We start from the raw sequence: 21,768 nt of genomic DNA, 5'->3' as shown, positions 1-21,768 counted from the left end.
AGTCTCAATTAGGTGAAGTGCTGTGATAATGTCACTAAGATGGCTCTAAACCACCAGTATGATGCAGCTGTGAAAAAGGCTAATGTGCTTCTAGCATGCATTAGACATGATACCTTTGTAGAGAGAGGGAGAAATGCTAATAGCATTTCACAAAGCCTTCCTGGGACCTCATTTGGAATATTGTGTCCAATGCTCATCCCTTGCAGGGAACAGAAAGATGGATGTAAATTGGAACAGGTGTAAAGACAGACTACTGGGCTGATCACAGTTAAAGAGTATTTTTCTTTCAAAGAGTCAATTAGAAAGCCTTTGTCATTTAGCTTAGCCAAATGAAGGTTGAGAAGGGATAAAGTTATTCTTCATAAATAAATCTATGAGTAAACATCAGTAACTAAGAACTGTTGCAGCTGAAGTATAACCAATTTTTCTGATACTGATATTCTAAATTGGTCTTGAATGAATGTAGACGACACATTATGAGAACTTTCCCCACCATTTCTTATGAACAGGACAGTGGGACAAAGAACCTGAACAATTTCAAGCCCGAGTTTAGTAGGCTGCACAGGAGATTTTATTCTGGAATGACTACAGAAATTTAAGTTATGAGGCTTTGGATTTGAAGTATTGAGTTCTCCAGGGGGTCTGAAGAGAGACTGAAACTGTTTGTTTTCATTATATTTGTTTGGCACTAACAATGTGCTTCAGTGTTTCCAGTGATTGCTTGTGGATAAGAAGTATGTTTTCTCTGTTCTTCTCCCAAACCCTTTAATAACAACTTATTTCACTTGTCCGCTGTTCTACTCCCCATCTTCTCACATTCACCATGGAACCGATTACAAGGTCTGGGATCAGGAATTAATGGCTCCTCCTCAGGAAATAAAGGATAAAATAGGTATTTTTATCCTGTTTTGTTGTGTGATGCATGGTCCACTTTCTGTGATCGTTTAGGAGAAGTCATTACTTGGCAATTGTTAAAAAAATAAGCAGCTATTGCAAAGGCATAGGATATAGACAGTGCCCTCAAGCTTCATCTCTCCCTCTGTAGTATTCTATAATTGCAGCCTTTCCTGTAGCTATTTTGTCTTTTGTAGGGTATTGAGATAGCATTTTGTGGTGTTTAGGGCACACAGAGCAGATATACTGTGGAAACTTCAGAACTAAACATTCATCATGTGGTTGCCTGCAGTTGCACATCCATCCTGAAGGGACCATTGTTTTGGTGTTTCTGAACTATGCTGAGGCACACGTTGAAATGCTGCGCTGGTCATCCAGCCAAGGTGTTGCATTCTTTCTGCTGCTCAAAGTTTGCTGTTTGGTGTGAAGAAGCTTTTCTGTCATGTTGTTTGAAGAACACACATATTTGCTTCCTCCTGTACTGTTCTCAGTAAGTGATGTCTTGCAGTTTGGTTATCCCTGTAGGCCTTTGCATTTGCAGCATTTCTGTGAGAAAGTGGACTTCCAGGGAAATCAGCATATCATCAAAGACCTCAGATTGAAAGGGGAAATACAGAAGGAAAATGAGATACGAAATTCTTTCACAGGCTCTAACTTTGGTATTGAATTAAGTAACCAGAATGTGGGCAGGAAGTAGAGGATGATAAAGAGCAGCGCTTCCATTAGGTTGTCTTGTTTTTCAGAAAGCCGTGCAGCCTGAGAGATGCGTAGTGTTTATAACACATTCATGGCATAGCTGCTTCCTGGTAAGTGTGCAACAGGAAGAAGTGTCGTTCTTAAATTAGTAAGTGAAAAAGCAGCTGGTAAAGGATGGGCTGCAGCTTTCTAGATTTTATTCTGGACAGGATTTAAAGAGAAATTTTCTTCTCAGCATTTCATTGGAGGGTCAGATTAAAAAGTAAAATCTGTTTTACTGGCTTTTTTAGTTTCAGGCCATATTGTGCCACCAGACATTCAGTTGACTGAAAAGAGCCCTATGCTTTATGTGACTTGTCATAATAAAAAATTGATTCTTATAGGGAACCACTATAATATAAACCTGAATATTTATAAAATACATTCTTAGGCAGTGGAGGACTCTGAAGAAAGTGAACTAGTTAAGTAGGATATTATTTCAGCTTTTACCAATAACTTGCTGTGTGGTTTCACAGATATTATTTGAAGAGGAGGCAAACAATTTTGAATAGCTCATTAATTTTATAGTTGGGACCTGTTGAATGTCACTTTTGGGGTTTTTTTTGTAGAAAAACTGTAACTTCCATTTAGGATGCATTCCATTTCAAAAATGAGTTGAGTTCAGAAGAGTGTACTCTGACTAAACTTAATAGTCAATATTTTGAAAATTTTAGCTGTAATATTTATAGTATAGTAGACTGTTTAAAAAATGGATGTGATATTATAATTTACTTTGAGAACAAAACCAAAAAATATGCTAGGGAATACATTTTACTGGAAGGGCCTTATACTGTAGTAAATTTCTTTCTTAACACCTTACAGGTCATCAATCTGGGGGGGAAAAAAAAAGGCACTGAGACCTTGTCTTTCATGGACAGCTGCATGACAGCAACTATGCTGTTTATATTTAAACCATCGTATTATCACTAATACTTTCGGATGGTCTGAAGGGAACTTTTGGCAGTGCCCTTCATGATGGGTTCCTATAATTAATGATTCCTGAAACTCCTAGGCCTCTAGCACTTCCTCTCTCCTGCAGCTCTCTGAAGTGTGAAGCTCAAGGATCAAAGAAATGTTAACTATATTGGCTTTAGGCTGTAAAAAGTATAAACCATGATCACTTGTTTTGCTGAAAAGTTCTAGGACTTGTCTGTGTGACCAAGTTAACTAGCATCAGCCAGACTATAATAGTTATAGTGATCATGCTAAAATCCTCTTATTCTAGTAAGAAAGATGTTTCAGAGTGAGCTGTGGCTTCTTTTGGATGAAGGTTGTTAAGCCAAAAGCCTATTTATTACCCCCCCCCCCCAAAAAAAAACCCAAACCCCTTCATGGAAGATTTAAACTAGTGCAGTGTATGATTCTGTCACCATTACACTTGTAAATTTTCTGTGTTGGGAAGCCATTAGAAGATAAGAATCATTATTTTCCTTCAGTCTTGTGGGCTTTGGGGAGGCACAGGTACTTGTTAACGTGATGAGGTGTGGATGGGGTGATACTTGGCATCATATGGGCAGTTTGTGGGGGAAAATGATGGTCCTTCTTAGTTTGTAAATGATTCTCTGGACCTTTCTGGTGAGGAGGTATGTGTGGGTGAATGAAGTCTCTTTCATGTCACTGGTGATGGAAACTAGAATGTAAACACTGTGGTACAAGTGATGCCAGGAGCTTGTGAGCAGGAAGAGAAAATAAACAGAGAAGGGTTTCCTAAAGTTGAGTGGAGGCAAATACTGAAATTCGTTTTACAGTTTTTTTTGATCAGTTTAGCAGTGTTGTGGGTTGTTTTGTTTTGTTGCGTTTTGTTTTGTTTTTAATTCAGCATACTACTAATAGTTACAGATATTTACATTACTGTTATCCTAACTCTTAAACAAATGCAAAATGCTGATGAGTAGGAGAGACTCAGGGTGCCAACTTTGGAGAAAAGTCTAGGATCATCAGTGATAACTGGCTTCTGTGTGAATTACAGCCATTGGATTATTTAGGTTTTGAAGCCTAGTTCCAAGGGCATGATTCATATTGACAGTCCTGCTTCCTCCATTGGATGTGACAGTGGTGGATTTGCAAGGTCAGGCCATAGTGGTGGTGGGAGCCAGGATAACTGAATCTCATTTTACCTTTAATACCTGCAAGCAGTATATGAAATTGAAGAACAAGAGATATTACAACATTAAATACATTAATGTAACTGAGTCCTCTTCAGAAGAAGTAAGAATAAATACCATCTTAGATTATACTGACACACCTTTCAATGTTGAGTGCTTATCAGAGAGATCCAAGTATTTTGAACATTTTTATTTCCCTGTTCCATTTGGGGTCAAATAAAGATAATTAGATACCACTTTAAGTATTAAAATGTACTTCACAGAGTCTGGCTCAGTGGAGAAATGAGTGATTTATTTGTAAATACTGCATTCATTGATGATACTACATTTATAGTTAATTTTTATATATCAGACACACAAAAAGGTTGTTGAAAGACAGCCTTGTTTAGTGTTCATAAATATAATCCATAATTTGTTATTTAAATGAAAAACTTCAGTCTACTGTCTTTATTTCTGGTAAGTCAGAGAGTTATTTTTGGTTTTAGTTTTGATATTGGAAGAATCAAGATGTAATAGAAATTCCACTTCAGCAGACACCTTCTAGCACTGAATCATTCATCTGTACTGATTAAGTAAAGTATTCTGTTAATAAACGGCCACTCAGTAATACGGTAGCAGCATAAGAGAGATGTGTGCTTTCTTCACTGAATCTACATCATTTCAGCAGAGGTTGAAATTTGTAAATCAAGAAGATTCAGCTGCACAGATTTTATTACAGGCTGTGAGGATTCTAGATCTTAAACCCCTAGGCTGTATGTGAATATTTCACCTTGAGGAGAGGTTGCCTCTTTTCCCCTCTCAAGTGAGCACTCACTCCTGCTCTCTCACATGTGCTTGCAAACACACGCATGCACTGGTCCTTGATATTTCAGTGTGTGGCACATTGGAGCATTCAGGAACAGACCCCATTAGTTGTTTGGGAGGAGTAGGATTTTGGATTGCAGCAGAGCACAAAGGTAGACAGGAGAGAACTGAGACAGTTGTCACCCTGAGGGGGTGGGGTTGCATTTGATGGAAGAGAAGCCTGGATCTGCTGCTCTGTTAGACAAAAGGAGCAATGTGACCAACCACTGTTATATCATCATGAGAAGGGGATGTATAGTGTCTCAGAAGAAAAAATGAAGGAAAGCTATGTGGCTTTTTGCACTATTTAGAAATAGTGCAAATTTAGAAATAGTGCAAATGGGAGAGAAATGGAAGGCTCAAGCACAGGGAAGTTTCTCAGCACATGAAGCAAAATGGCATGTGAAGTGTGCCACGAAAATGTGACACTGTGTGTATTTGAAGGCAGTGGGGCTGGAAGAAGAGGGAATAATACTGAGAATAAGCTCAGGATATCGATTAACAATATGTCGAGTTTTAAATTCAGTGTGACCCTTCTAGTTTATTTTTTTCCAGAAGTATTGTCTTCTGGGCAATCAACATACAGGTTACCTCAAACAGGATTATAAAATTTAGGAAACTAATTGCAGAGATAATGTGAAGGATTAATCTAAAGTTTTCCCTTACACCAATTCAGTATTTTGTTTTACATTCACCTCTCTGATACACCAGTCCTGAACTGTATTAAAGCTAATGAAAAGCTCCTACAGCATTTGCAGCACATGTGGGTTGTGCCACCAAAGCACTGATTATAGTGTGCAGAAAGGCAACTGCATTCTTCATCGTTTGAAACTTAGGTTATATTTCAACTTGGGTTATATTTCAGTGAGGAAATTATGGGGAAGAGGAAGAAACAAACACAGGGAGATGAATGGAAGAGGAGGAGTTGTGCAAGATAGGAGAATCTATAAAATATGCAAGAAGAAAAAAAAAAAAGGACAGATTAGTGGGAGAGTGATAGGTTTAGGATACTCATATGTAAAACCATGTTGTGAACAATACTACAGCTAGCTGTTAGTTTCTGATACCAAGAAGCTGAGATCACCTAACCTATACTAATCTATATTAAGGTTCGTGTTACCTCTTCTTTTCAAAAGATGCCTTTTACAAATAAGGGTGAAGTCATGAGATCCGAACAACTAATTTTGTGTATTCAAAGATGGGAGGAATAAATGAAATTCTCATCGTATTTGAGTTTATTTTATACTTCTGACTTCTGGTTGTGTTGATTTAGTTCATATTCTGTTGATACAAACCCTGTTGTTACGAACTCAAATATCAAAACTATTCTAAAATAGGATTTATACAATAAGTCAAATGTCTTTTATTCTGCTCTATTATTTCACATCTTGGGGGAATCAGTCTCTTCCAACTTGTTTGCCGATAATACCAAACTGAGCAGGGAAGTGGACACTTGAGAAGGGAGAGCCACCCTGCAGGAACACCTGGACAGGCTGGAAGAATGGACTAACAAGAACCTTATGAAGTTCATTAAGGACAAGTGTAAGGTCTTGCACCTGGGAAAACACAATCCAGAGTGCAGCACAGGCTGGGATCTGCCTGGCTGGGGAGCGGCTCTGTGGAAAGGGACCTGGGGATCCTGGTGGACAACAAGATCAGTGTGAGTGAACAGTGAGCTGCTGCGGCAAAGAAAGCCAACAGAATGCCGGGTTGCATCAACAAGGGCATCACCAGCAGAGAAAAAGAAGTCATTATCCCACCCTATTCAGTGCTTGTCAGGCAACACCTGGAACACTGTGGGCAGTTTATGTCTCCACTATACAAAAAAAGATGTGGACAGGCTGGAGAGGGTCAAGAGAAGAACCACAAAGATGATCAAGGGACTGGGAAACCTGTTGTATGAGGAAAGGCTGAGAGAACTGGGCTTGTTCAGCCTTGAGAAGAGAAATCTTAGGGAAGACCTTATCACCATGTTTCAGTGTTTAAAGGGTGGCCCTAAAGGAGATGGAGACTGCCTTCTTACAAGGAGTCGCATGGAAAAGACAAGGGGTGATGGGTACAAGTTACTCCTGGGGAGATTCCAATTGGACACAAGAGGAAAATTTTTCACAGTGAGAACAATCGGCCACTGGAACACTCTTCCCAGGGAAGTGGTGGATTCCTCAACATTGAACATTTTTAAGATTCGACTGGACAGGGTGCTGGGCTAACTTGTCTAGACTGTGCTTTCACCAAGAAAGGTTGGACATGATGATCTCTGAAATCCCTTCTGACATTCTATGATTGTATAAAATAATTTTTAATTCAGCCTTAACCCCCTTAAGACCCTCCCCCACAAAAAAGGGAGGATGTTTGAGACAAGAGAGGAAGATATCTTTGATTAGTTTGTATTTTCAGGGAAAAGTAGGTGAAGGTATGCTATCATCTACTTTCTTCCAGTGGAATAAAGATAAACACATCCTTGCTAAATAGTGCAAGAAAACCCTGTTCTTAATTAAAAACCATTCCTTTCTCCCCCCCTCAGTACTTAAAGAGCTTTTTTGTCTTCAGACAGAATGGCTTAAAGAAGTATTAGTAACTGTGTGTTAACTGAAATGTAGAATTAATTTAGATTTAGACTCTTATCTATTTAGGTTCTTTGTAGAGTGATTTTTAAAAAAAATTTAAAAGAGTAGATGGTGTTAATCTGTTAATCTGATGGTGTCTGTATTGAACAAGATGGGGCTTCTCCTTTCAGCGGTTACTGTCTTCAGAAGAGCTGGAAATTAAACCAAGCTCAGAAAGATGTCTTGAATAATGTTGTTAGAGGTACAAAGAACAAGTGCTGCAATGGGGAAGGTGAAGAATTAAGGTTGTCTGGAATATGTTAACTGAGCTCCCTTCAACATACACATTGTGATATAGTTTTAAATTGTATAATCTCAGAATTACATGGTCTTTTCAACTGGACCAGAACTGTATGAAGACTGCAGCAAAGGAGACAGGTCTTTGAAAACTTGCTTTTATTTGCTGTCGAAACTTTTAAGACCGATAGTGAATGGGGCAGTGCGCTAGAAGAACGGAAAGATGCATCACCTAGTTAAGGCAGATGAATACAACTTCCCCAGAAAATTAAAGTATTATATAAGGCTAGGTACTTTGTTAAATGAGTTTTAGGAGTCTCTGATTGAACACTAAAGTTTGTAATGCTCCTAATTCAAAAGTTTAATTCCGTAAATTCACAGTCTGTGTGGATCATGTGATATACCACTCGGGGGACTGTAATGCAATCTCTTGTTATCATGAGAGCACTGAAGAGGAGCTCTGTGTGAGAACTAGAGTTTCTGTCCTCAGAGTGCTGTTCTGAAACGGCACAGAATAACCTGGAGTAGCTACAGTGTAAGGCTGTGCTGTGACAGTATATAATTCAGTTAATGTGTACACTTTCTGTACCCTCTTTTCTTCTAGCTACTCTATTCACTGAATGAGGTCGAGGTCCCGTGGAAAAAAATTGCATCATCACCTAATAATCAGCCAGTCAGAGTAGATAGGAACAAGGGGACCCAATTAACTCCAAATCTCTTAAAAATTAAAAATAGGGACTTCTGAAGCACTTATCTTAAATATTTGTTAGTTTCCACCTTCTTGGACCCCTTTCTTATTTAAAGATTTTAGTGTTGATGTTTATATACAGTTTGGTGACTTTTGTTTTTTTAAATGGCATGCTTTCCATGTATTTATCCTGGGAAAATTTGGGTGTACAATGTGCAAAGGAAACTTAAAAACTAGGAAGCATTGGGTTTTTTAATTTGGATTGACTTCTGGTAAAATCTTTGAAAAATCACACCTTGCTTACTTTTCCAATTTTGTATTTATTTGCATGGTGGAGAAGATGAAATATAACTTTCTTTTGATCTGATGTAATTGTATTTTGGGGAAACTAATTCCATCTTATCTGGTTACATTCTGACCATGTTCAAAAGTAAGGCTGCGATTGCTATTTAAAAGAGACTAGTTTCAGTGGTTGTGTAGTATCAAATGCATTGCTTTTCTACTCCATTATTGTTAGATGGACTGCTCTAAATTAGATGGTCTAATCCTGGAAAATATGAATATGTGCAGGTGGACTTTTGTGTCAGCAAAGCCACACTTATTTAATTGGAGCTCCATATGTCTGCAAAGATTGATTCCATACGGTTGAATAGCATATTTTGAAAATGTTTCTTTAATTCATGCCAGTGCCAGGAAAAAGTAGAATAACTTGATTTTTTTAGCTCCTCCTTCAACTGACAGTGTACCTGTACACAAACCTTCTTTGAATTTTTAAAGTTGTAAGTGAGTATGTAGAATATCCTTGTCACATGTTAACGGTTTTAAGGTGACTTAAATCTGCGGCTAACAATGCCTTAACTGTGTTGCTGTCTGTCTGTACTCCTAAAAACAAGTGATTAAATATACCTAAAACATGCAATCCCACCTTCTACTAGGTTGAATTTACATGAGGTTTCTCACAGAAAACTCTTTCATTTAAGGTTGTGCTGAGTCTAGAAAAATATATATATGTAGAACTGGTCAAATAAAACCCAGTCTTTTTGCAGGGGAAAAAAGCTTTAGACTTTGCTGCTGGTTAAACAAATTGATGGGAAATAATCCTGTTTGAAAAACTGGAAATCTGAATTCTTAAATTGCTGACATTTTGGGGCCATAAGAGTTGACCTAATCAAGAGATGAACTTAAAAGGAGTTATGTAAATTGATTTTTTTCTTTGTTTTTTCTTGTACACAGGTACCTAAGGATAAAACTGGCCTGAAGGGAAAATCTGGGGGAAACTGGGGAGCTTGACTGTTCTTGCACCTGAGTAAGTGAATGCTTAGCTTTACAAAATGTTAAAACTGTTAAATATTTTTCGGCATCTCTGTGCCTAATTGCAATTGAAAAAGACTCGAAGTAATATGACTAGCTAAAGGGAATGTTGTATAGAGCTTTCAGTGCTTTCCAATAGCTTTGATTTTTATTGCTACCCTTAGAACCTCCATAAAATGAAACATAGATGATGTGCAGGATTTCTTGGTATTCTGGTGTTTTGCTTTTTTTGGTTATTTATCTTAAGACTAATTTCTGATTTTGAATGACCTCTCTGTTTCTTGAAGTTAAACTCGATCTTGCTGGTCTGTGATCATAGTAATGCACTGAGATTCAGCAGGACTGAAGTCCTAAGAAGAGGCCAGATTAAGTATGAGGTCATTGGAGGATGAAGGCTGAGAAGACAACTTCGTGGTGGCTTAATATGGTTGTCTTGGAAAGGGCGGATGTTCATTTTGCGTTGTTTGAGACAAAAGCTATTGTCTCGGTTGGGTTTGCTTCCATTAAAACAGTTGGTTTAGCTTCCATTAAAATGGGACAGCTTTTCTTCATCAGCTTTGACAGGGCATGTGGCAGTCATTCCTAGGAGTCTGAAGGTCCCCAGTCTCAAACCCAGCCTACACCGGTTTCTGAAAAGACCTGAAGAATATTTTTCTGTTATCCACCTAGCTTCCTTTCTTGGCAATCCAAGCATTATTCTGGTTACAGTGATGTTAAAAGGTCCTTTGTTGTATTATTTAACATATTTCGTTTTTCATAAATATTCATATATGAAATGCATGTAATGTCAATGAGCAGATAAGTACATTATAGCACAAAACTTTGTACTGGTAACATATTTTTAATAATGGGCAAGTTAGTTGAGTTTTCTGAAACAATTGTGAGAGCTGGAGCCTTTCTTCCTGCTGGCGTTTATCATGCTAAAATAATGATGTTTAGTTTTGGAAGGCTTCAGTAAGTTGAATATCCTTACTGTAATCTACATTAAATATGACAAACTCTTCTTATCAGCTGAGTGTCTCTTGATTTTATCTGGTCTAAACTAGTTATCAGTCCTTTTTATTCCAAATCTGTGATGTCCTTTAATCATATTCTTGTACTGAATGCATGAACTTATGAATTGGTATCTGTCACATCACTGTGTGAAAAAGTGTATTTCATTTTGCCATAGTATTTACTGATTTACTGTGTTTATCTCTTTGCGATAGAGTAGTAGACAAAAAAGTCCCTCATTGCTTTTGATACTAAAGAGAATTAAATATGTAACTTTAAAATATGCCAGGCTTTGTGAGCTATACACACATTAAGACTTCTAATTCATTCAGAAATGCATCATGGCAGCATTTAGCATTATCATTCTTTGATTTGTAGGTTAGGTAGTGAATCACAAATAATGCCTGAGACTGTATTATAAGTAACTGGTTGCTTTCCTGTGCATTTTTTATTGAAGTTCTGCTTCCTGCAAATATTGTGCCTTGTCATACTTGCACTTATCGTGCATGGTTTTAGGAATTAGGGCTGTGGACTAGCGAACAGGTGTAAGGTTTATTAAAGGAGAGAGGTTCAGTATTCTTAAATGATAATGGCATGTTTTGAAATCAAAATTGGCTCAACAGCTCTGTTTTAAATCCAGCAGGGACCTTTGAGAGAGGTTTTTGCCTTGTTTCTTTTAACTTCTATACTAACACGCAGCAAATGTTTTCATTTATTTCCTGTGTTATCAGTCCTACTCTGCATATTTTAGTCTATTGCTATTGACAGCGATGAAAGCCAGGTGTTTCCTGACCTTTTGTATTTTGGGTGCTATATGTAAGCTGTTCATTTCAGGAATATTTTTTTCTCCAGTCTTGTTCCCATTTCCCCATTTGGAAGGCAGCACTAGAAATTCCAGGTGCAGTTGCAGTATTTTTTGAAATATAGTTTAGATTTTGTGCTTGGTACATGAAACAGGAGCTTGCCCATACAAAGAAAACATCATTCTGCTGGGCTTCAGAATTTGTAGATGTAATGACTCTGCCTTGACAGAGACATCATGTCAGTGTTACATTACTTTTTACTTGAAAATTGTCCTTAATTGTTGTTTGAGGAAGGCGGAAGTCAAGAACTATTGAACTAAGAGATGGGGATAATCCAATTAAATTGTGTAGCCTATTCCTTTATGAATATAGGATTGATCTCTACTCTAATTCCAGGTGTTTTATCCAGTTTATTATTTGCCAGTTACTGTAGTTACAGCATCACCTACAGATTTTCTCATTCAGATTTACCTGCCCTGGGGCAAGATTTACTCAGTTAAGCCTGGAAACGAACTGGTCTTGTTTTGAGAGTATCCTGCATGTAGCAGGCCTTGTGTCTAGTGTTCTGGAAAGATTGACGGATTTGTGCAAATCTACATCTGGGTTTGAAGCAGAACAAAATATATCCGTGACACAACCCTCTGTGTACTGCATTACGTTCTTTTTCAGGGATCGGTAGGTAATAGTCCATCCCATATTTAGACGCTGAGTGAAGCCAACTGTTGCTACAGCCTGTTGATACCGTAGGATGAAGCTCTTGTTAATTTCAGGGAGATTATTATTATTTTTGTAAATCATAATGTATGGTTTCTGACAGTTTTTAAGGATACCACATGCTCTGTTGTTCATAGTCTAGAAGTCTGGGGATTTAAAACTCTCGATAGTAATTCTCACAGAGATCAATTAAGTTTCTAATTAGAGTTGTATCAATTTAGCATCTACTGAAATCCTAAAAAAGTTTATGTTTGAGACAATTCTAGAATGTTTTTTAAGACTCTGAGAAATTTTGGTAGAGGATTTTTTAAAAATATTTTGGAGAGGAGTTCTTTGTTGTTCGGAAAGTAGTGTTCAAGTAATGGAAAGCTCCAGTAGCTGAAACTTTAATAAAAAGAAACCAAACAAATTTATTTAAACAATTTTGTTTATTAAAATAGCTTGTTCTCAGCTAACAAAAATGTAGTTGCAACCCTCCCATACACTTTCTGTCTTTGAAAGACAACTTACTTTGATCAGACCTAAAATGTTGATGAAATTGTATCTCTTTGTTTTGCCTGAAGCCAAGTGTCACAGCCTTTCACTGGTGTTTGGAAAGTTGTGTATCTCTAAATTTGAAAGGTACCAAAGTCCTGTGGTTGGGCCTCAGCATTAAAATATATAGACACTTCTGCTTTATAAGGCTGTAAACCAGGTAATTCATCACTAGCCGGGATCTGGAGGCAGACGTGGGCTTTTAAAGAACAATATGTTATATTACAAATTCCTTTGGATGGGGACTGTTTTTTTGTAGAGATTCCTGGAGAGTTGAAGCCTATTACGGTGGTATTGTGTGTGTATAATAAATCATGTACTTTGCCTAGCTGTTTGGGTTTTTTTCCCTTGAAGGTCTAAGACCATTCAAACATACTGTCATAATAACAAGTACTATCCTCCATGCAAACACAGAAGAGGTGGGGAAAACGATTTTTTTTTTAAAGTGTAATATTCTCACTATCTATATAAACAAATGATAGTGTGTCACACAATTCATGTGAAGAGCAATGCAGCTGTATTGCTGTTGTCTGCCCAAATAACAAGAAATGAGAAGGAAAGAGGGGATGACAATGCATATCGCATTGGAGATTGGCATTGTGGTGTGAATGAAGTGATGCTGTGGTTTTATGGCAAGGGGGAACTTATTACAGGAGGCTTCATCTGTTTGCTGCTCTTTGCTATTTAGAAAGCATCCTTAGTGATCCTTTTTGCAAAGCAGCTCATGCAGTAACTGGCAAAACAGAAGCAATTAGTGGTGTAATCTCAAAGGGAATCTCAAGCTTCACTTTAAGTGCAATGATTAAATCCACTAAAATGATAACCATTGCTGCCAAGAACTCCTGTAATTGGTCACTAATGTATTTTGTTGTAGGAGTCGATAACTACTGGATTTCATGCATGTAATTAGTAATGCATACACGTTTGGTCAGTAAAATTGAAAATCCTAATAACCAAGACTAGAGGGGGTGGGAAGGAACACAGAGCTGGAGAACTGAAAAAGTGCTCTGTTGATAGTACCTAACTAGAACTGTATGCTTCAATAAAACAAGTGTCCTACTGTGCTGGAATACAAATGGGCTGTCTGTGGCAGGATATAGCAAAGACGTTTGGCAGAGAGGGATTTGAAAGCTTCTGGCATAATGTAATTGAATTGGCCATTTCTTTAAAGATACAGCAAATTGTTTGCTGCAGCATTCATCATCATAAGGAAGGTCAGACAGCTTGCCAAACATATGATATTCATAATAAAAAGTAAAACGGTGACGCTTGTATTTAAACACAAATCATGTTATCGTATTTGTAAAAGCTGTGGAAATGAATGGGAATATTTTTGGTGGTGCTGAGGCATTAGTAATCTAAGTAAGACTGTAATTTAAGAGGGGGAAAGCATCTAGTCAAACACCCCCAAGGGAATTCAGCTAGTGAGCAACATATGATCCCCCTGACTTGAGAGGATAGTAGGTGTTTTTAGCAGGAGTATTGCTGACTCTCTCTTCTGATCACTTAAGGGAAGATTAGCTTGTACGATCCTATTTTTTTTTTCCCTTTTACGAAAACGAAGGGAAAAATAACAAAGAAGGACTTAAGGAAGTCTTTAAGAAGAGAAAAAAAAAAGCTAAACTGAAGCATTGCTGGGTGTTGTTATTCAGTTATGCTGTAACAGAACAAGATGATGCAACAACCTGTCTGAAATGTTATATGAAATATTCGCAGTATGCATACACTGGGAAACCCCTCTCAAGTCACATCCACAACGTTGAACATAAATTACATGATGACAGGGGCTTTGGGCCACACAGTGATGCCTCTGCAAATGAGTAGCTGTTAGCTTTAGGTTCTAACACATTCAGGAGACTGGCATTTTGATTTCTTGCACCACTGCATCACTGATAGGGTTGGAAATGGGAATCAAAATAATTAGATTGGATATATAGATCCCAGCAAAGCAGCCAAGAAAGCGGCTGGGCTGGGGAGGGCCGCTCTGAATTCTAAAATGTGCCAGTGCTTTTTTTATGAGAGGGTGAGGACAGGAGGAATAAACTAGAATGCAGATGCTCGCCATTTATATTCAAAGCATGTAATAAAATAATTGAATATATACTTCCTCCTATTAAAGCCTGTTAAAATCAGTAATAAAGTACATTAGCGTTATATTAAAAAGGGAGCACAAATTTTCAGGTAATATATCTTAGTTACAGTATGCACAGTGTACAGATAGGCAGACAGAAAGTGGTCTTTCATGTCATCTGAGGCGTTCCTCCTTGCTGATACAGGATTGTTCCCATCAGTGCATTTTCTGTTATTTTGTCCAGCAGTAGCTTTACAGTATTCCCTCTGGCAGTTTTTTCACAGGCCAACAGTTGTTCCCCTCCAAAAAGCCTTTCCTGTCAGTCACTCAATATTTTCCATTTAAAAAAAAAAATCTTTCCATTTGCTCCTTCCTGAGTTTCCATATCTGATAGAAAATGTCTCCCTTTTTCTGCTGTGAAGATTCCTCCTTCAGATATTTGTAAACTATTACCCCACTTTCTCTTTGCCTCGCTTTGTCATTTTTCACCGGTACAAATTTATCTCTCAGTCTCTGCTCAGAACTCAGTTCTTCAAGTTTTTGCTTTTTAGAGATACCCACCCCCACCCCCCCTTCATTTAACCAGGAGATTCAGGAATCCAAGTCCTTCTAAATTTACAGAAGATATATGTTTTTTCTGTTAGCATGATTTCTGATGCTTTTCTATTTTAAAATTCTACTATGTAGCTTGCCTGCCCATAATATCTCCTACTTCTTTTATGGCTCAGTTCACTTTTTGCCTTCCTTCCCTTTGTTTCTTATTACTAAGTATTGTTTTTATACCAAACTTTTTGTATCTTGCATTTCCTCAAGTAGTATCTCTTTGTTACTTTCCATTTGTATTTCTGTGTTTCCTTTTCATTGCATTGAATCTCAAGTCCTTCTTGTCTCTGCAACTTCTATCTAGTCAATGTTAAGCATCAGTCCAAAGTAGCCCAGTGGTTTGTGTGGACATCTGCAATGAGGAAAGCGGTGGATAGAGTTATCTCCTGTGCTTTGAAGCCAGATGTACAGGACTGTGTCTCTGCTAATAGTATATGATAACAACACATGCTTAAGTATTTGCCATCTTTTGCAGAAAGCTGTCCTGCATCCTGTCCCTAAAACTCTGGCTGAATTTGTAAGCTAATCCAGCAGGTATTGGTTCTACTTGTAGTCACTGGAAAAACCTATGTTGAGCTGTTTCTGAACATCCTCATTCTGAAATAAATACCAGCATTTTTCTCCTGTTTCCCTACCCCCGATCTCCCGGCAATTTTAGATGTTTGATTTCTTATTGTGCTCTTCAATTCATTATTTTACATTACGCTACTCAACTGTAAAGAAAGTGATGAGGATTAGCAAAGTGATGTCTTTTTCTTTTGATCTGTGCAAGCCCATAATATCTAAAGCTCCTTCAGAAGTTGTCATTTGTGCATCTTGAGGTGCTCTGTGGCCATACTGTACATCTTGCACAGAAGTCTACCGTTCAGTGATACAATGTTCTGATATAGGATCGGAGACTAGCAAATAAAAAGTGTACTTAATATCCATATAGGATGTGGAGGAGTGGTACTCATACCTGAAGCTCAGAATGTTTGGATGTACTGGGGAGAGAGTGTGGGAGTTCTGCGGGAGCTCATCTTTCTGGTAGGAAACTGGTAGTACCCAGTCTGTTTTGACACATAGAGACTGAAATTGTGAGATGGTCATCATCTGATAATAAGTGTGTGAAGATTTATGACACGGGAAGGCTGTTTTGTTTGGCAGTTATGGAAATAAAAAGATGCATTGGAAATAAGCTAAAGGTAGAAGAATTCAAACAGGAAACAAATTTTGTTATTCCCCCAATATTCATTGCTATTTTAAAGCTAGAAAATTGCTAAAATTGAGACAATGAATTGTCCATTAGTTGAAATTTTTACATCCTGTTCAGACTAATTTCTAAAACACAGATTTCTTTCAATGTTCAAAGTTATGTGTAGTGCCAGAATTGCATGTTTGATTTTCAAAACTTGTGTTAATAGGAAACCCAGTTAGATAATGTACTGGTCTCTCTTTGTCTTCATGCCTATGAAGGTCTTCGGTTAAGGTTAGGGCTTTCATACACACAAGATTATATAGCTGAGATGATGGTTATGTGTTTCTGGAGGACAGTTGCAACACAGTAGTTACTGTGCAAGAAACCGAAGAAATAGTTCAGTAATTTGTCCTGCTCCAAAAGCTACCTTTGTAATGCCTTCTGCCCTGTGCTCCTGGTAGGGCAGATAAAACATACAGCCCACTTATGAGCCCAGTAAGGAGGGACCAGTGTTCAAAGTTTACTTGAAAGCTCGACACTGAAGTTTTATATAGAGAATTTGGAAAATGTTATTTTGGTTTTTAATAATTTCTTCCTTAAATTTTATCTGCAGTGAAATAGACTGGCAGGATCCCAGCTGGTCTAAATGCAACAATTCTGTAGAACAACAAATCATGTTTGGGAGAAAAGAAGAAGTGAAAGAATCTTAGCTTTTTTAGATTAATAACTTGCTGAATGTGAATGAATGCAAATGCCACTGACCTGAACAAAGAGATCAAATTAAATACCTTGCACAAGGTATTCTATTTTAAGTTATTAAAATCATATGATATAAACAGCAGGATGTGTGCCACATAGCTAACTTGATTATGCTGTAACTCAGAAGAAACTGAAAATAGGTAAAAGAATATTCAAATTCTTCTGCTTTTTCTAATCTCTTATGCCAACACTTAGAAACATAGTGAGTAGTCTCCTTTTGTGAGATAGTATCCAATCAAGAAAATTTGTAGATTCTTTATAAACTGGTGGAGAAGAACAGTTAGTTATTTAAAAAAATAAATACTGTGGCTGAGTAGGACTCAATTTTACCAAAGGATGTGAAAAATGTTTTTGTATTTTTGAAATTACTTTTATGTGATCTTAGGGCAATGTGTTTTTGAAACTTGCTTTGTTACTGTAGCAAGTGTTTTAGACTTTCAAATAATTAGTTCTTAAATTAATAATACCTTTCTCCTACCCATGTATTGTTTGGAGAAATTAGGCTTGTTTAGGAAATGATAAGTGACAGCACTGATATCTTAGCTCCCTACCTTGGGAAGAGCTTCCCTTATTTTCCTTTTCCGTGCCCCTCTCCAGGAACAAAAGCAATACAAAAATGCAGATGTGGAAAGGCACGAAAATGCGTTTAAAACATTTTCCTTGTGTCTTGGAACAATGGTTGCTGACAGCAGAAGGCTTGCTTGCTTGTTAAAATTAGATTTGAATCATCAGTGTAATAGCGGTAGGAAATTGTAGGATGGAAGGGTGCCAGGAAGCCTATCTATATCTGCGCTTTCAGTATGCGTAAGGTGGGCCCTGGATGACTTTAGCTGGCTCCTCAGTTGAGCAAGCTTGCCCTATATGACAAGTACTAGTTTAAGCATCCTTAAAACAAAATACTTTGTACCTGGGCAAACCCAATTTAGGTGGGATACCAAAAAGACATAAGCAAAACAATGCAAGATGGCTGTTACAACTTAGGCTTCCTAAGTGTGTGTTTCTTGTTGGTTCCTTACATCACATTTAATTGGGCCCAAGCTCATTAACTCTCACCATTTTCCTAGACTAAGATAAAAAAGCCTGTGTTTTGGGGCTTGGTTTATTGGATTTTATGGTTGTGAAAACACTGCGAAGTTTTCATGAGCTAGCTGTGAGTAAATTAGAGGACGATGCCTGCTCCGAAGTTGCGTCAGAGTCAGCATCATATTCTGGCTTGCTCTGTTTCTTCTCAGCTGTTTTAAGGCAGTCCAGTACGCAGTTGCTTCCTTGCTATAGTTATTATCCACTGGCTTTGCAGTAACCCAATCTATGGAAGACAGTGACCTCTCTGTGCACCTTAAAACCATTCACAGAAATGGTTTTAATTCTGCTGATGCAGAATGCAGCTGCCCATTTAAATCTCTTTTTCTCACAGAGGGCCTGGTTATGTCTCTGCTGTGTACTGCCTTCTATTTAATTTCTGCTGCGGTTTTTACACTATTTCCATAAGCAGCTTGGTTCCTGATTACTTCAGGGAGTGCTTTGCATGATATAATGGTAATTGATATCAGCTGAAGTGCTAAAGCTACCAGTCCCCTAATTTAAATTAGTGCCAGTCGGAGACGGGAGAGCCAGAAGCAGGATTGTGCATGGGAGAGCGCTCTGCTTCTGGAAATTACTTAGTTTGCTCTCATAACGGAGTAAGAATTTTCTGACCTTCAGGTCATGTGGTTATTCTTGTCCTGGGTGGCAAAGTGGAATCAAAGTGGTTGCGAAGGGACGATCAAGGCGGAACTTTAGTTGAAGTGTTTAATGATGTTTGGTGCCTTACTGTTCTCTTCATCAGTGCTATGCATGCAATCAGACATATTTTAAAATAAATCTACATAAATAACTGGCTTATAATAATGCAGCATTGGTTTATATCTTTTTATATCATTTGTTTACATCTACTCCATTTAACACTATTGCATGTATGTATGTACCCATCTATCTGTATATATCTGGAGTTTATATATATATATATAATGTTTATTTATTTTGTGGAGACATAAGCAACTCTACAGCTGGACTGTATTGTTTATAGGTATTATTTAATTGTTGGCAAATATTTAGAAGTCACAGGACCACCATAGTTTCATGAGACTTGGTATAGCAAACTTGATTATACCTAAGAGAAAATCGAAGTGTTGCCTGAGTATGAGAGGCCACCTTGAGTTGACCTGCTTGTGTGTTCAGCTTATAGACGGCAATCTGTACTCCTGCATGTGTACCAACTGGAGGAACAGTGGATTATGTGGAAGATTTTGCTGGAAGTTACTGGTGTATTTGTGTTTGGAAAAAGGGATGGGGATTGATCTAGTTCCCTCCCCCCCGTTTCTCAAGACAAGGTCAAGAGCAGTTCCCTTAAATAGCCTAGATACTCATGTTATGTAGAGCCCTTCTGTAAGCGTTCTTCCTAATTGTCTTGTAGGTCTCTATAAAAGTATGTAAGTCTAACCTAGAATATTAAGGTTTTTATGGCCTTACTGCTTACATTCTAGCTGAACTCTGTGCATTGTGATACTGCATATATTCTTAATCATACTGTTAGCCAGTATCATCTTTAAACATATTCCATGTCCCCTGGGTGTCTACTTACCATCTGTTACATTATCCCATTAGATTTCCACCAGATTTCCCATTTTCTCTCCAGCACACTATACTGAAAAAACCCTCCTTACAGTTTCTCTTACTGATCTCCCAGGTTAGTCTTAATTACAGAGCTAACCAGATTATGGTGACTTTTTTCTATTTCTCACTTCCCTGTGCTTTCCAGTTTGACCAAAAGCATATACTGTGAGATGATTCTCTTAATTTCTACACACAACACAGGTATTTATGTGCATGCAGGATGAGTATACAAGATTCTTCTAAACACTGTTCACTGTTCGGGTCACTTTACACGATGGGTATAAAAACTTATGTGGGGCCCAGTTCTTCACAACTTCAGCAGCCCCTTGGCCTCCGCATCCTCCTGTGGGCCAGGGGAATCCGACACCTGGCAGCTGACCTGAGCCAATTCAAATGCAGCAGCTCCAGAAGGGCCCATTCTGTCCTCCCTCCCCTTCTCCTAAACCTGTGCTTCCACTCCCTGGGCACGGCCGGCTCTGTTGTGCCGCCACACAGTGCTGAAAAATGGTTGTATTTGTGAGGTGAGCTTCCAGTCAGATCAACAGTCTGATCCAGACCCTGTCCCCGACACATGGCAACAGTAGGGTCTTAAATAAGCTTAGGCTGGCTATTAATACACAACGCTGAGTCACTGCGGAAACGCTTTACTTTGCTATGCACCTTTTTAAAGCAAACCATTGCCAGATCCGGTCTGCCTGGAACGGGCTATAAATTGCCGTCCTGGGCCACTGAATGATGAGCAGCTCAGCCGTTTGTGTGGAAAGGTGAGGTAGGCATGCGTGGAGAATTACCTCAGTGGGTGTCTGCAGCCACCCTGCCTCTGCTCGAGCATCACTGCCCAAATAAAAACCTGGGGAAATGCTCTTCAGGCAGAGAAAGTGGCTTTCTGTGTTCTTGAAAACCTGTGAGAAATTTAGTATTCTGGGAAGATGTGTGCAAATTATTTACAAACCCTGTCAGTCTTATCACCAGATGACTGATGTCAATAAACCCTCTAATAGTGATGTTGTTGTTATAGAAATACTTAAGCAAGCTAAAGCTTAGGCCTGATGGCAGTTCTAAAAAACTGAGAGAGCATCTTCACTGTTAACTGACATTTACCAATGTTCCTGCACTGGGCACCGTTGTTTTATGGGGCGGGAAGGGGTTAATTCATTCACTGTTCATTTTTTGTATTGCTGGACAAAAGCTTGCCTGATAAAACTGCATGTTTTCATGGCTAATGAGCTCAGCCAGTCCTTGGTTTCTGTCCATGTACTACAGGAATTAAACCGTATGGAATATTACTGTGGAATATTTAGGTTCATTTATAAATACAAAGATTCATGTGTACGAATTGGCTTCAGCCTTAATTGATTTAGAATACTTGATTAGACAACACAGCTGAGCCAACGTAACTCTTGCTGATGCCGAGAGAGGTGGTTCGGCCCTCGCTTTTGTCTTCCCTCCCTTCTGGCCATATGGTGCTTGTCTGACTTCTCACTCCACGGCTGAGCTCCTTTCTTCCTGGAAGAGATCAAGCCATTTTATTTGGTTTGATGGTATGAAGCAGGTGTGAGGAACTCTGCGCTTCCCTTCTGGAAACAGCATTTCATCATGAGGGTTGCAGGTCTAGTGAAAAAACCTCCAGTGCCAAGAGGTACGAGCTAGATCAGCATGGGTGCAATTCTACTTACTGTTTTGATCAAGAAAAGGAGTAGTCTGGTTTTACATGTATCTTCTGTGATATATTTTTAGATGTTACCACCTGCACATGATATAATAGTCCCGTGGCAAAAAAAAAAAAAAAAAAGAATGGCATTTCTAGCACAGATGGCATGATTGATAGAGCTGTGGTTTTACATACTTTGAATTTTAGTGGAGTGAGGAGACTTTCTACTCTTAAACTTACACTATCCTGCATTCCAAAATAAAAGATATTAAAAAATGCCTGGATGCATGTATGCTTGACAGAAAAAGAAAACTTACTACTTCACCCATTAAAAATCAATGGTCACAGAATGAAATTGTTCTTCACCAGCTAATTATGTAGAATGTGGCTGT

General features: G+C 38.2%; 1 protein-coding gene across 1 annotated transcript in view; it reads left to right on the top strand.

The window, feature by feature from the left end:
* Positions 1-21,768, top strand: part of TBL1X (transducin beta like 1 X-linked) — a 200,913-nt gene that overhangs the window by 48,681 nt on the left and 130,464 nt on the right. The window contains exon 2 of the mRNA XM_074907404.1: positions 9,342-9,414. The gene's annotated coding sequence lies outside the window, so the exon portion shown is untranslated. The remainder of the gene's footprint in view (positions 1-9,341; positions 9,415-21,768) is intronic.

The sequence above is a fragment of the Athene noctua genome, chromosome 1 (genome assembly GCF_965140245.1).
Source record: "Athene noctua chromosome 1, bAthNoc1.hap1.1, whole genome shotgun sequence".
Classification (NCBI taxonomy): domain Eukaryota; kingdom Metazoa; phylum Chordata; class Aves; order Strigiformes; family Strigidae; genus Athene; species Athene noctua.
The sequence above is the reverse complement of the archived record's forward strand: the minus strand, read 5'-3'. Positions and strand labels throughout refer to the sequence as shown.